The sequence below is a fragment of the Aegilops tauschii genome, chromosome 7 (genome assembly GCF_002575655.3).
Source record: "Aegilops tauschii subsp. strangulata cultivar AL8/78 chromosome 7, Aet v6.0, whole genome shotgun sequence".
NCBI classification, from domain to species: domain Eukaryota; kingdom Viridiplantae; phylum Streptophyta; class Magnoliopsida; order Poales; family Poaceae; genus Aegilops; species Aegilops tauschii.
Genome location: NC_053041.3, coordinates 550,807,022 through 550,818,170, shown reverse-complemented (window position 1 = coordinate 550,818,170; position 11,149 = coordinate 550,807,022).

Genomic DNA, 11,149 nt, shown 5'->3' with positions numbered 1-11,149 from the left:
CACTATGAGTTGTTCATTAAGAAGGTACATGGTTTGCTACTATCTTGCTACTCTTTTCGTACTGTCATTAGATAGTAATACTAGTGGTTTGCATGTGAATTTATTGGCAGGGTGGACCTACATTGGAGGTGCAGGACATGATTCAATGATTGGATGCTCAATTTCGGTTGTATCGATTTCACCTCTTCCATCACTGCGAACATGGATATCCTTGGTCTGATGAAGAATAGGCGCTATATTTCTGCTCTGAACAAGCAAATCGATTCAGTATGAAATTGTCCAGGGCAAAACATGATTGTATCAAATTGTCCAGTGCAAAACATGACAGATGCTAAGCGGAAGATACATGTTTAAACCAAAAATACAAGGTGGGGTATATGTTTACTAGCTTCTTGATATTTGTGCAGACAGAGATGTCTACCCGTTGCTATTTGGCAAACACACAAATTGACCGCAATTTTGGTTGAACTGCACAAGAGAATAGTATAGTCACTGCATGCAGCGCCATTTGAAAATAGACACAGAAAGATTGGATAGTCACTTCATGGACTGTAGAAAAGTAGTATTGTAGTATTTATTGGCCAACACTAGGTGCTTCATTGCTTTGGTCTGATTATATAATGGGCATCATTTTGCCTAAGTTAAAGTTTGTATTCCGGAAATAGTCTCGCCACGTGATCAAGAGAAGACCAAATCATATTGCAGTGGATGTTCCTCCATCATGTGTGGTTCATTCACATGGTTCCAGCTGTTGGTGAAACCACTTACGTTTGCAAGAGGAATTGTAGACTTCACAAACAAATTTGTCTTTCAGTCTGTACTGAATGTTGGCCAAGAGAAGCATCCATGTTAATAGGAAGAACATATGTTTTTTCTAGATCTTTGCTTTTGGAGCTACATATTTGTATATGATCTGTGAATCATTGAGATGCATTAACATGTTGATCTTATGTATGGGAATCGTACTAGTTGGTTTTAGTTATGGCTGATCTTTGCTTTTGGAGCTACATATTTGTATATGATCTGTGAATCATTGAGATGCATTAATAGTTCCTTATATCTGTTCGCTCTGTGTTTACAAGTTACTGATCGATCACTAGCTAGCCTACTAATGCGCTCCTGGCTGTTTTAGTTGCGACGCAAGATCTGAAGTGGCAGTTTTTTGAATAAAAATGCCTACCTCTGAAGAAACTGACAAGCTACTCTGAAGAAAATGCCATGCGAATCTGAAGAAACTGCCAGCAAAAACGTTCGCAAATGCCTTATCTCCCAGCTAAAGTTCATCAACTAATGCCCTCGACTGCGACTCGTTGCATGCTGCTTCGCGTACTGATTGCGAGCGATTTTGAGTGCCTGCATGCAACCGGCCGTAATTAAGGCAGCTAACTGATGCGAAAAAAGATGCGCTTTAATTGTTGCGGGCCTTTTAAATCCGTGGAATCATTATTGACAAGGAGGGAGATGATTCGAGTGCACTCGTTTGACCGTCATGCTGGCGTGCGACCCAGCACGGACGGGACGGGATGGCACAGTCAGAATTTCAGTTTCTCTAGTTTTCCACGGCAAGCTGGCGCGCTAAGCCATGCTTGCTTAATTATGCATTGAATTCCGATGACCGTCGCGCTACCTTCCGCCTATAAGTACTGTTTCCCGGCCTTCTATGGTGGCACCGTGACCCAACTCGCCCTATCCTCATAAGCCCCCACCATCCCGACGTCGCTCGCCACTTATCCTCGCTCTCGCCACGTCCGCCATGCCCCCGCCCATCCGCGATAGGCGAGGCCGGAGGCGGTCACCGCCGGAACTAGTGTTCGGTTTTTCACCGGAAAGCAGATGGAGGGAGGAGGCATTATATCGGTCTTTAGATGGAAATGCGGAGATCGAGGACTTGTTGGAGCGCGACCACCTGGTGGAGGAGCAGGAGTTGTTGGAGCGCGACCGCTTGGCGGAGGAGCACCGTATCGCCGATTTGCGCCGCCAGTGGGACATGGAGCAGTAGCGCACCGACGCTCTGAGTCGCGAGCAGAGCGCCCGCACCTGGGCCGACTACGTGGAGGCCGGCGCCCGGCAAATAGCCCTGGAGGCTGTCGGGCACGCACGTGTTCGCGACGCCGATTTTTACTACCAGCTCGTCAAGTGGGTTTCCCGCTTAGAAGCCGAAGCTTCGGTGGACCACGCCGGCATGGAAAGGGCCAACGCGCGCGAGCAACGCGCCCTATCACACCTCTGGCAAGTCTGAGGCGAGGCGGAGGACGCCGGTGCCGGCGTTTAGCGTGTACCGCAGATGGCGGCGGGCATCGTCTAGTTAGCTAAGAGTAAATTAGTGCTTGTACGCTACTAGAGTATTGGTGGGAGTAGATAGTTAACTTGGCTATGATGGTTGTCAACGTGGAAGTTCAGTACTCTATATGTGGATCAGACCTGTTACTTTGCTCTAAATGTTGAACTTTCCGTTTTAACGTATGGAATGGGTTGTTATGTTTTTAAATGGGTTGTATTTGTCCTCCACGGGTTTAGAGGCTGACTTGTGGGCCTACCAAGTTGACGCGTACACAATCAGGAGATGATTGTACGTGGAGAGGATGACAGCAGGGACCCGCCAAGGTCATGGCAGTACGCAAGCAAGTGCCTCCTTATTTCAATCCAATAAAAAAATGGATCCTCCTAATGGATTTCTGACATCTGGGTCCCATGCCATTGTCAACATAGTCAATAAACGAGAGAGTTGCACAACGAGCGGCTGACACCAGGGACCCAGCAACTCGCCCAGTTATTTTTGTTTTGGGTTAATTTGATAAATTCCACTCCAAATCTGGTGTTTCTGAGAAATGCCACTGCAATTTCCAAACTTAGAAAAATGCCATTTGCAGTGGCATTTTTTGAAGTCTGGAGTGGCGTTTTTCAAACTTTGCAAATTGCAGTGGCGTTTTCCAAAGTTTGCAAAAATTGCAGTGGCATTTTTCAAAGTTTGGAAATTGCAGTGGCATTTTTATGAATTGCCATATTTGTTGTGGCATTTATCTAATTTGTTTTTGAGACGGAAGCAGGGTGTCAACTGGGCTGTGCGGGGCACTCTGGCGTGTCTAGACAGCCTTCTCTTTTATGTTTACCACAGACTAGCCCAGTAGTTTTTTTTCTTTCTGAAAATGGCTAGCTCAGTTTTTTGTGATTTGCCAAGTAAGTCACTTTGTCAGGCCTGTTGGGCTGCAAATCTTTCAAGACGAGGAGATCTTCATTTGGCTGGACGAGAAAATGGCCTATCAGTAATGAGAAATGGGTTGTACATTTTTAACACACATCAAACCGGTAATTACTTTCAAATTTCTTTCTTTCATTTCAAGATTTTAAATTGCATTAATTTTTATGCATGGACAATTTGTTGGATTTTATATTGATATACATTTATTTTTAAAATCAGTTTGAATATGACTCGAAATTTCGGGATTAAAAACAGTTCAGACCGCACCGAAATATGCAACATTTCCTATAATTTTTTAACCATGGCCACAATATGGGCTGTAATGCTAACAAAAAGAATATGGGCTCCAAAAAAACCTTAAGAATTAGCAAATGGGTTGTAAATTATTAGAAATAATGGTAGATGGGTTGTATGTTGTTTTCCACAGATTTGAGGCTTTCCTAAAAAAAGGTTGACGCACAAGCAGTGACTGTTGGATGTCCATCCAACGGCCATCGTGCTTCTTCAATCTCTGCTCTTCCTGCTCCAACCACTCAAACAAGCGCCGGCGGGACTGCCTGCTCCCTCCTCCCTGCGGCCGGCTATGCTGCCGCGCAGGCCTCACCGCCACACCGTACTCCCATCGCTGGCCTAGCCATCCCTCTACTCACCCACACCTGCTGTTATTCTCCGGCGACGGTAGACGAACCAGTAAACCCTCGTACAGTCGTACTCCCCTCCGTGTGGGAAACAACTGCCGAGTCTTCCTTGCCTCCGTGTCGTTCCCTTCCTAGGCCTCGCCGTCGTCCACCGCCCTGGTGCTCTCGACGCGGCCTGGTCAACGTGGTCAACGACCGACATGCATCTGAAGTGGACTGTACATGGATGCTGACAGCTGGGTCCACGGCCGCACGCAAGGAAATGCCTCCTTATTACGCGCAAAATAATATTACTCCACCTGACATCTGGGACCCACCGAAAGGGCCTCTGTATTTTGCAAAAAAAACGTTACCGCCGCTAACAGCTCGGGCCCACCAGCTATATCTTCGCACGCAAGGAAGTGCGTCCTTATTACACATAAAAAAAATGGATACCCCCTGCTAGCTGGGACCTAGTATAGTGCAAGGCTGACTTGTGGGCCTACTAAGTTGACGGGGACGGAGGGCTTTGTCAACTTAGTCAATATGCACGATTCTAGCTCCAGTGACCGTACGATGTCCATCCAACGGTCGTAGTGCTTCTTCAACCTCTGGTCTTCTTGCTCCAGCCGCCCAATCCAGCGCCGGTCGTGCCTCGTGCTCCTGCCTCCCGTGGCCGGCTGCGATGCGGCGGAGGCCTCACCGCCCCCTACTACTCCCACCGCTGGCCAGGCCATCCCTGTACTCACCCACGCCCCCTGTTATTCTATGGCGACGGCAGCCTCACACCACAGTGAACCAGTGAACCCTCATACTCCTCTACGCGTGGGCATCCACTGCCGCATCTTCCCCGGCTCCGCGCCGTCCCCTTCCTAGGCCTCGCCGTCGTCCACCGCCCTGGTGCTCTCGGCGCGGCGTGGTCAACGTGGTCAAGGAACGACTTCTATCGGAAGAGTACTGTACGTGGAGAGGCTGACAGCTGGGTCCACGGCAGCCGCAAGGAAGTGCCTCCTTATTACGCGGAAAATAATTATTCCTCCACCTGACAGCAGGGACCCACCGGACGGACCACCGTATTTGGCGAAAAAATGTTTCCCCCTGACTGCTGGGACCCACCGGACGGGCCACCGTATTTCGCGAAAAAAACGTTCCCCCCGCTGTCAGCTCGGACCCACCGAAAGTGTCGCCTTATTACGCACAAAAAAAATGAATACTCCCCCTGCTAGTTGGGACCCACCTTGGTGGGTGGCTGACTTGTGGGCCTACTAAGTTGACAGGGAGGAGTGCTTTGTCAACTTAGTCAATATGAACGATTCTAGCTCCAGTGACCGTACGATGTCCATCCAACGGCCGTTGTGCTTCTTCAACCTCTGGTCTTCTTGCTCCAGCGCCCAAAGCAGCGCCGGTGGTGTCGCATGCTCCTGCCTCCCGTGGCCGGTTGTGCTGCCGAGGAGGCCTCACCGCCCCCTACTATTCCCACCGTTGGCCAGGCCCTGCGGCAACGGCAGCCTCACACCGTAGCCGAACCAGTGAACCCTCGTACTCCTCTCCGCGCGGGCTTCCACAGCCGCGTCCTCCCTGGCTCCGTGTCGTCCCCTTCCTAGGCCTCGCCGTCGTCCACCGCCTTGGTGCTCTCGGCGCGGCGTGGTCAATGTGGTCAACGGCCGACTTCCATCGGAAGAGTACTGTACGTGGAGAGGCTGACAGCTGGGTCCACGGCCACAGCAAGGAAGTGCCTCCTTATTACGTGCAAAATAAATATTCCTCCACCTGACAGCGGGGACCCACCGGACGGACCACCGTATTTCGCGAAAAAAACGTTTCCCCCTGACTGCTGGGACCTACCAGCTACATCTTCGCACGCAAGGAAGTGCGTCCGGGCAAAAAAAACGATTCGCCCCCCTGACTGCTGGGACCCACCAGCTACATCTTCGCAGGCAAGGAAGTGCCTGACAGTCCGGACCCACCTGGTCGAAGCGTACATAGCGTTGACATTCTGGTCGCGAACGTGCACGTACATACTGGTCGATGTAGAGGTGTGCACGTGTCGTAGTAGAGGCGTGCACGTAGCATGTACACGTACGTATAGCGGCCAATGAGCAAGAAAGAAAATACGGCCACGTACGTACATACGGGCAGGGTCTCGAACGCCTACTCGCGCATACGTACGGCCGGGGCTCGTATACATGGATGGGTCGGAACGGAGAAACAACGTCGTCGTCGTGTTCATGGGGAGCCAACCGGCTGGGTCAGAACGGAATGCGTCGTCGTGTTCATCGGGAGGGCTTGGACGGAATAGCCGATGGAAATGAGGCCCGGCGTACCGCAGAACGGAGGAAACGGCCTTGTGTTTGACCGGCCACGTTCAAAACGGGATCCTGTTCATCGGGAGGGGTCTGGCGTACCGCAAAACGGAGGAAATGGACCTCCTACGGTCGAAACAGGGGTCCTATTGATCGGGAGGGTGTGGCGTACCGCAAAACGGAGGAAACGGACTTGGGTTGGAGCGCTACGGTCGAAACGGGGGTCCTGTTCATCGGGAGGGGTGTGGCGTACCGCAAAACGGGACTCCACGGGATACTGTTCTTCTCCACCGTCGACCCCCTCCAGCCTCCACGGGCTACTGTTCATCCACCGTCGACCTCCTCCAGCCTCCACCTGCGACTGTTCATCCACGGGCTCCTGTTCATCCAGCCTCCACCGCGCGCTACTCCACCGGCTACTGTTCAACCAGCCCTCTCCACGGGCTCCTGTTCAACCACCCCTTGATGGGCTACTGTTCATCCAGCCCTCCACCATCTACTGTTCATCTTGCCCTCCACGGGGTGGTCCTGTTCATCCAACCCCAACCGGCTCGATCGATCGGGGTCCTGTTCATCCAGAGGCAACACCACGGGGTCCTGTTCATCCACCCCCACCGGGAACTGTTCATCCAACCCCCCCCCCCAGCAACGCTCACTGTTCATCCAGAGGCAGCATCAATCGGCTTCAGTTAGCAGCAGTAGCGAAGGAATCGCTCGATCGGGTTCAGTTAACAGCCATCGATCGATCGCTCGGGTTCAGTAACGCGTAGCCTGCAGTGCAATCGCTCGGGTTCAGTTAGAGCCCAACGCCTCGCACCCACGCGCGTGCGTGTACGAGAGAAACGTGCATCGCTCGGCACCGACCACCCACCGTAACCGGGAACACCCCGATATTTTCCTCGACCTTGCTTCTACCACAGTTTTTTCCGTCATGGACGGCCCAAAGAATGTCATGCAGCTGCATCTCCGGCCCGCCCAGGACGAAAAGCCCATTTTGTGTCATGATTTTTTGTCATAGAAGTAGGACCCCACCACATCTATGATGATACCGGTTTTTGTCACAATTATCGTCATAGAAGTGTCATAAGTATGACAGAAAAGATTTTCGCTCGGCCCAAAATGTCATGGATGTGTCTTTTTTTGTAGTGTATGTACCAGTAGCTATGTGTTTGATCTCTCTCTCTCGTGTTCTTGAGGTGGTACGATCTTGACGTATCGCGAGCTTTGCTATTATAGTTGGATCTTATGATGTTTCTCCCCCTCTACTCTCTTGTAATGGATTGAGTTTTCCCTTTGAAGTTATCTTATCGGATTGAGTCTTTAAGAATTTGAGAACACTTGATGTATGTCTTGTCGTGCTTATCTGTGGTGACAATGGGATATCACGTGATCCACTTGATGTATGTTTTGGTGATCAACTTGCGGGTTCCGCCCATGAACCTATGCATAGGGGTTGGCAGACGTTTTCATCTTGACTCTCCGGTAGAAACTTTGGGGCACTCTTTGAAGTACTTTGTGTTGGTTGAATAGATGAATCTGAGATTGTGTGATGCATATCGTATAATCATACTCACGGATACTTGAGGTGACATTGGAGTATCTAGGTGACATTAGGGTTTTGGTTGATTTGTGTCTTAAGGTGTTATTCTAGTACGAACTCTATGATAGATTGAACGGAAAGAATAGCTTCGTGTTATTTTACTACGGACTCTTGAATAGATCGATGAGAAAGGACAACTTTGAGGTGGTTTCGTACCCTACAATAATCTCTTCGTTTGTTCTCCGCTATTAGTGACTTTGGAGTGACTCTTTGTTGCATGTTGAGGGATATTTATATGATCCAATTAAGTTTATTATTGTTGAGAGAACTTGCACTAGTGAAAGTATGAACCTTAGGCCTTGTTTCAACGCATTGCAATACCGTTTGTGCTCACGTTTATTACTTGTTACCTTGCTGTTTTTATATTTTTAGATTACAAAAACCTATATCTACCATCCATATTGCACTTGTATCACCATCTCTTCGCCAAACTAGTGCACCTATACAATTTACCATTGTATTGGGTGTGTTGGGGACACAAGAGACTCTTTCTTATTTGGTTGCAGGGTTGTTTGAGAGAGACCATCTTCATCCTATGCCTCCCACGGATTGATAAACCTTAGGTCGTCCATTTGAGGGAAATTTGCTACTGTCCTACAAACCTCTGCACTTGGAGGCCCAACAACGTCTACAAGAAGAAGGTTGTGTAGTAGACATCAGCATATAACATCTACGCATAAACCTGGCTCTGATACCACTGTTGGGGAACGTAGTAATTTCAAAAAAAATTCCTACGGACACGCAAGATCAAGGTGATGCATAGCAACGAGAGGGGAGAGTATTGTCCACATACCCTCGTAGACCGTAAGCGGAAGCGTTATGACAACACGGTTGATGTAGTTGTACGTCTTCACGATCGACCGATCCTAGCACCGAAGGTACGACACCTCCGTGATCTGCACACGTTCGGCTCGGTGACGTCCCATGAACTCACGATCCAGTAGAGTGTTGGGGAAGAGCTTCATCAGCACGACGACGTGATGACGGTAATGATGAAGCTACCGGCGCAGGGCTTCGCCTAAGCACTACGACGATATGACCGAGGTGGATTATGGTGGAGGGGGGCATCACACATGGCTAAAAGATCAATGATCAACTTGTGTGTCTATGGGGTGCCCCTGTCGGCGTTCTGGGAACGGGGGTCCCTAGACTTGCCTGCCTGCGGCCCACTGCGTGGCTGTGCTAGCAGGCCCGTACGGCCCATCTTCATCAACAAGGCATTTGATACCCTCGTGAGGGGCCAAGCCTCGCGAGGGGGGTGACACAAGACCTCCTCAGGAGCGGCCTCACCAGGTTGGCTCGCGAGGAGCGGAGAGATCAAGGCAGGGCAAACCTCGCGAGGTTCTCGTGACGTGAGCCGTGATGATCGTGACCAGGCGAGCGCCAGCGCGCGCAGTGTCCTTGTTTTTTTTTTGGTGCTAAGGAAGCAAGCGCAGTCGCGGAGTACCGAGGCATCAAGGAAAGGTTTCCATATCAGTGCAACGAGACCAAGACCAGCATGACGGCAAGACGGAGGTCACCATGGAGCCCAAGGCAGCGTCACCACCAGAGCCTTTCGCAGGCGAAGACTGCTTTTGTCAGGATAAGCTGTACTAGCTGTCCCCTTTCAAATTGGCCGTTGTTGGCTCCCTTCCCGCTCAATATTTGGGGAGAGGACCAGGGCCTATATAAGTAGAACTAGCCACCACCGTAGAGGGGACACCTGACCTAGATCCGAACTGATAGGAGGCAGCTGATCCAGTGGCATCTCGCCTAATCCTTAGCCACACACCAAGCACAAGAACACCTCAACCTCAGGAGGCTGTTCTTCCCCTTGTACTGTTCATCATCAGCCCAAGAGGCAATCCACCACCACACTGGAGTAGGGTATTACACCACAAAGGTGGCCCGAACCAGTATAAATCTTGTGTCTTTTGTGTTGTGAGTTCGTCGAGTTCGTCCGCGAAATCTTAGCTGGTTAGGGCGCGGATCGGTAGGAGGGAAAGAACTTCGCACGCACCCCAGAGTTGGAACCTTAAGGGTTTTGTCGAAACCCGTGATCCGACATTTGGCGCGCCAGGTAGGGGTGCGCCGGAGCTTCCCTTTCGTCGCTCCGCATCGCCTAGCTCCGTCGTCTCCATGGCGGACGCTCGCCGTGCTCGTGCTGAGCGCCGGGCTGCCCTCGCCACCAGCGCCGCTCAGACGGCTCCCATCAGTGGGCCACCTCATCGTTCTCCGTCGCCTGCCGCCGGCCCGGTGGGGAACGAGCAGCAAGCGTCCTCGCTGCACCCCTCGGTGCGGCGGGATGGACGCACCGCCACTCCATCGCCGATTCCCGCTGGTTTGTCGTCCCACGCTCGTCACGCTCCCATGGACGCACGGGCCGCGCTCCTCATGGCGCACGAGCTCCTGCGCTACCGCCCGGTCGACGACCTCTACGAGGACTGGCTCGACCGCATCACCGAGCTTGTCCGCGCCAAAGGGGGCTCCCCTGCGTCGTCCCTCTCTCCGCCTCGCCCTCCGCCAGCTACAGGCGACGTAGCTCACGGAGCGCCTCCGCCACCTCTCCCCCAAGACGGCGCCCTGGAGCCAAGGCGTGTGGCTCCGCGGCGCGACCCACTGCGTCCGGCGCCCGCGCGTGAAGAAAGAAGCTGTCAAGAAGTCCCTCGACCGCAAGAGAACGCTCCGCCACTCCTCGCACCACCGCGCCAAGATCGTTTGCCGCGGCAAGGCCCTGCGCCGCTTGCCGTAGCGGCGCGCGGGCATCAAGACCAGGCTCCTCCTCCAAGACGGGCCCCGGTGACCATAGCCGGTTGTCGCGCCTTCACCCCGGAGCCGCGTAGCGTCGCCTGGCCGGGCAAGTTCAAGCGAGATCTGCCTTCTCGCTACGACGGCACCCCCGACCCCGCGGAGTTCCTGCAGCTCTACGAGCTGAGCATCAAGGCGGCCAACGGCGACGAGAAAGTCATGGCGAACTGGTTCCCCATGGCTCTCAAAGATGGCACCCGCTCCTGGCTCCTGAACCTGCCTCCGGGCTCAATCTCCTCCTGGGACGAGATGCGCAACCACTTCGTCGCCAACTTCCAGGGCACTCGCGACCGCCCGCCGACCGCGGGTAACCTGCGCCGCGTCAAGTAAAACCAGGAGAGACCCTCTAGAAGTACATCCAGCGCTTCAACAACGTTCGCCTCAAGATCCCCAAGGTGACAGACGAGGCCATCATCTCCGCTTTCTCTGATGGCCTCCATGATGTCAAGATGAAGGAGGAGCTCACTATCCACGAGGAGCTGTGCACATCCCTGGAGCTGTTCAACCTGGCGACCAAGTGCGCAAGAGCTGAGGAAGGGCGCCTCTCCCTCCTCGAGCTCCCGGCTGCGGACCCGGAGGAGAAGAAAGCCAAGGCCAAGGACGTGAAGCACAAGGGAGCAGCCGTGCTCGTAGTGGAACCAGA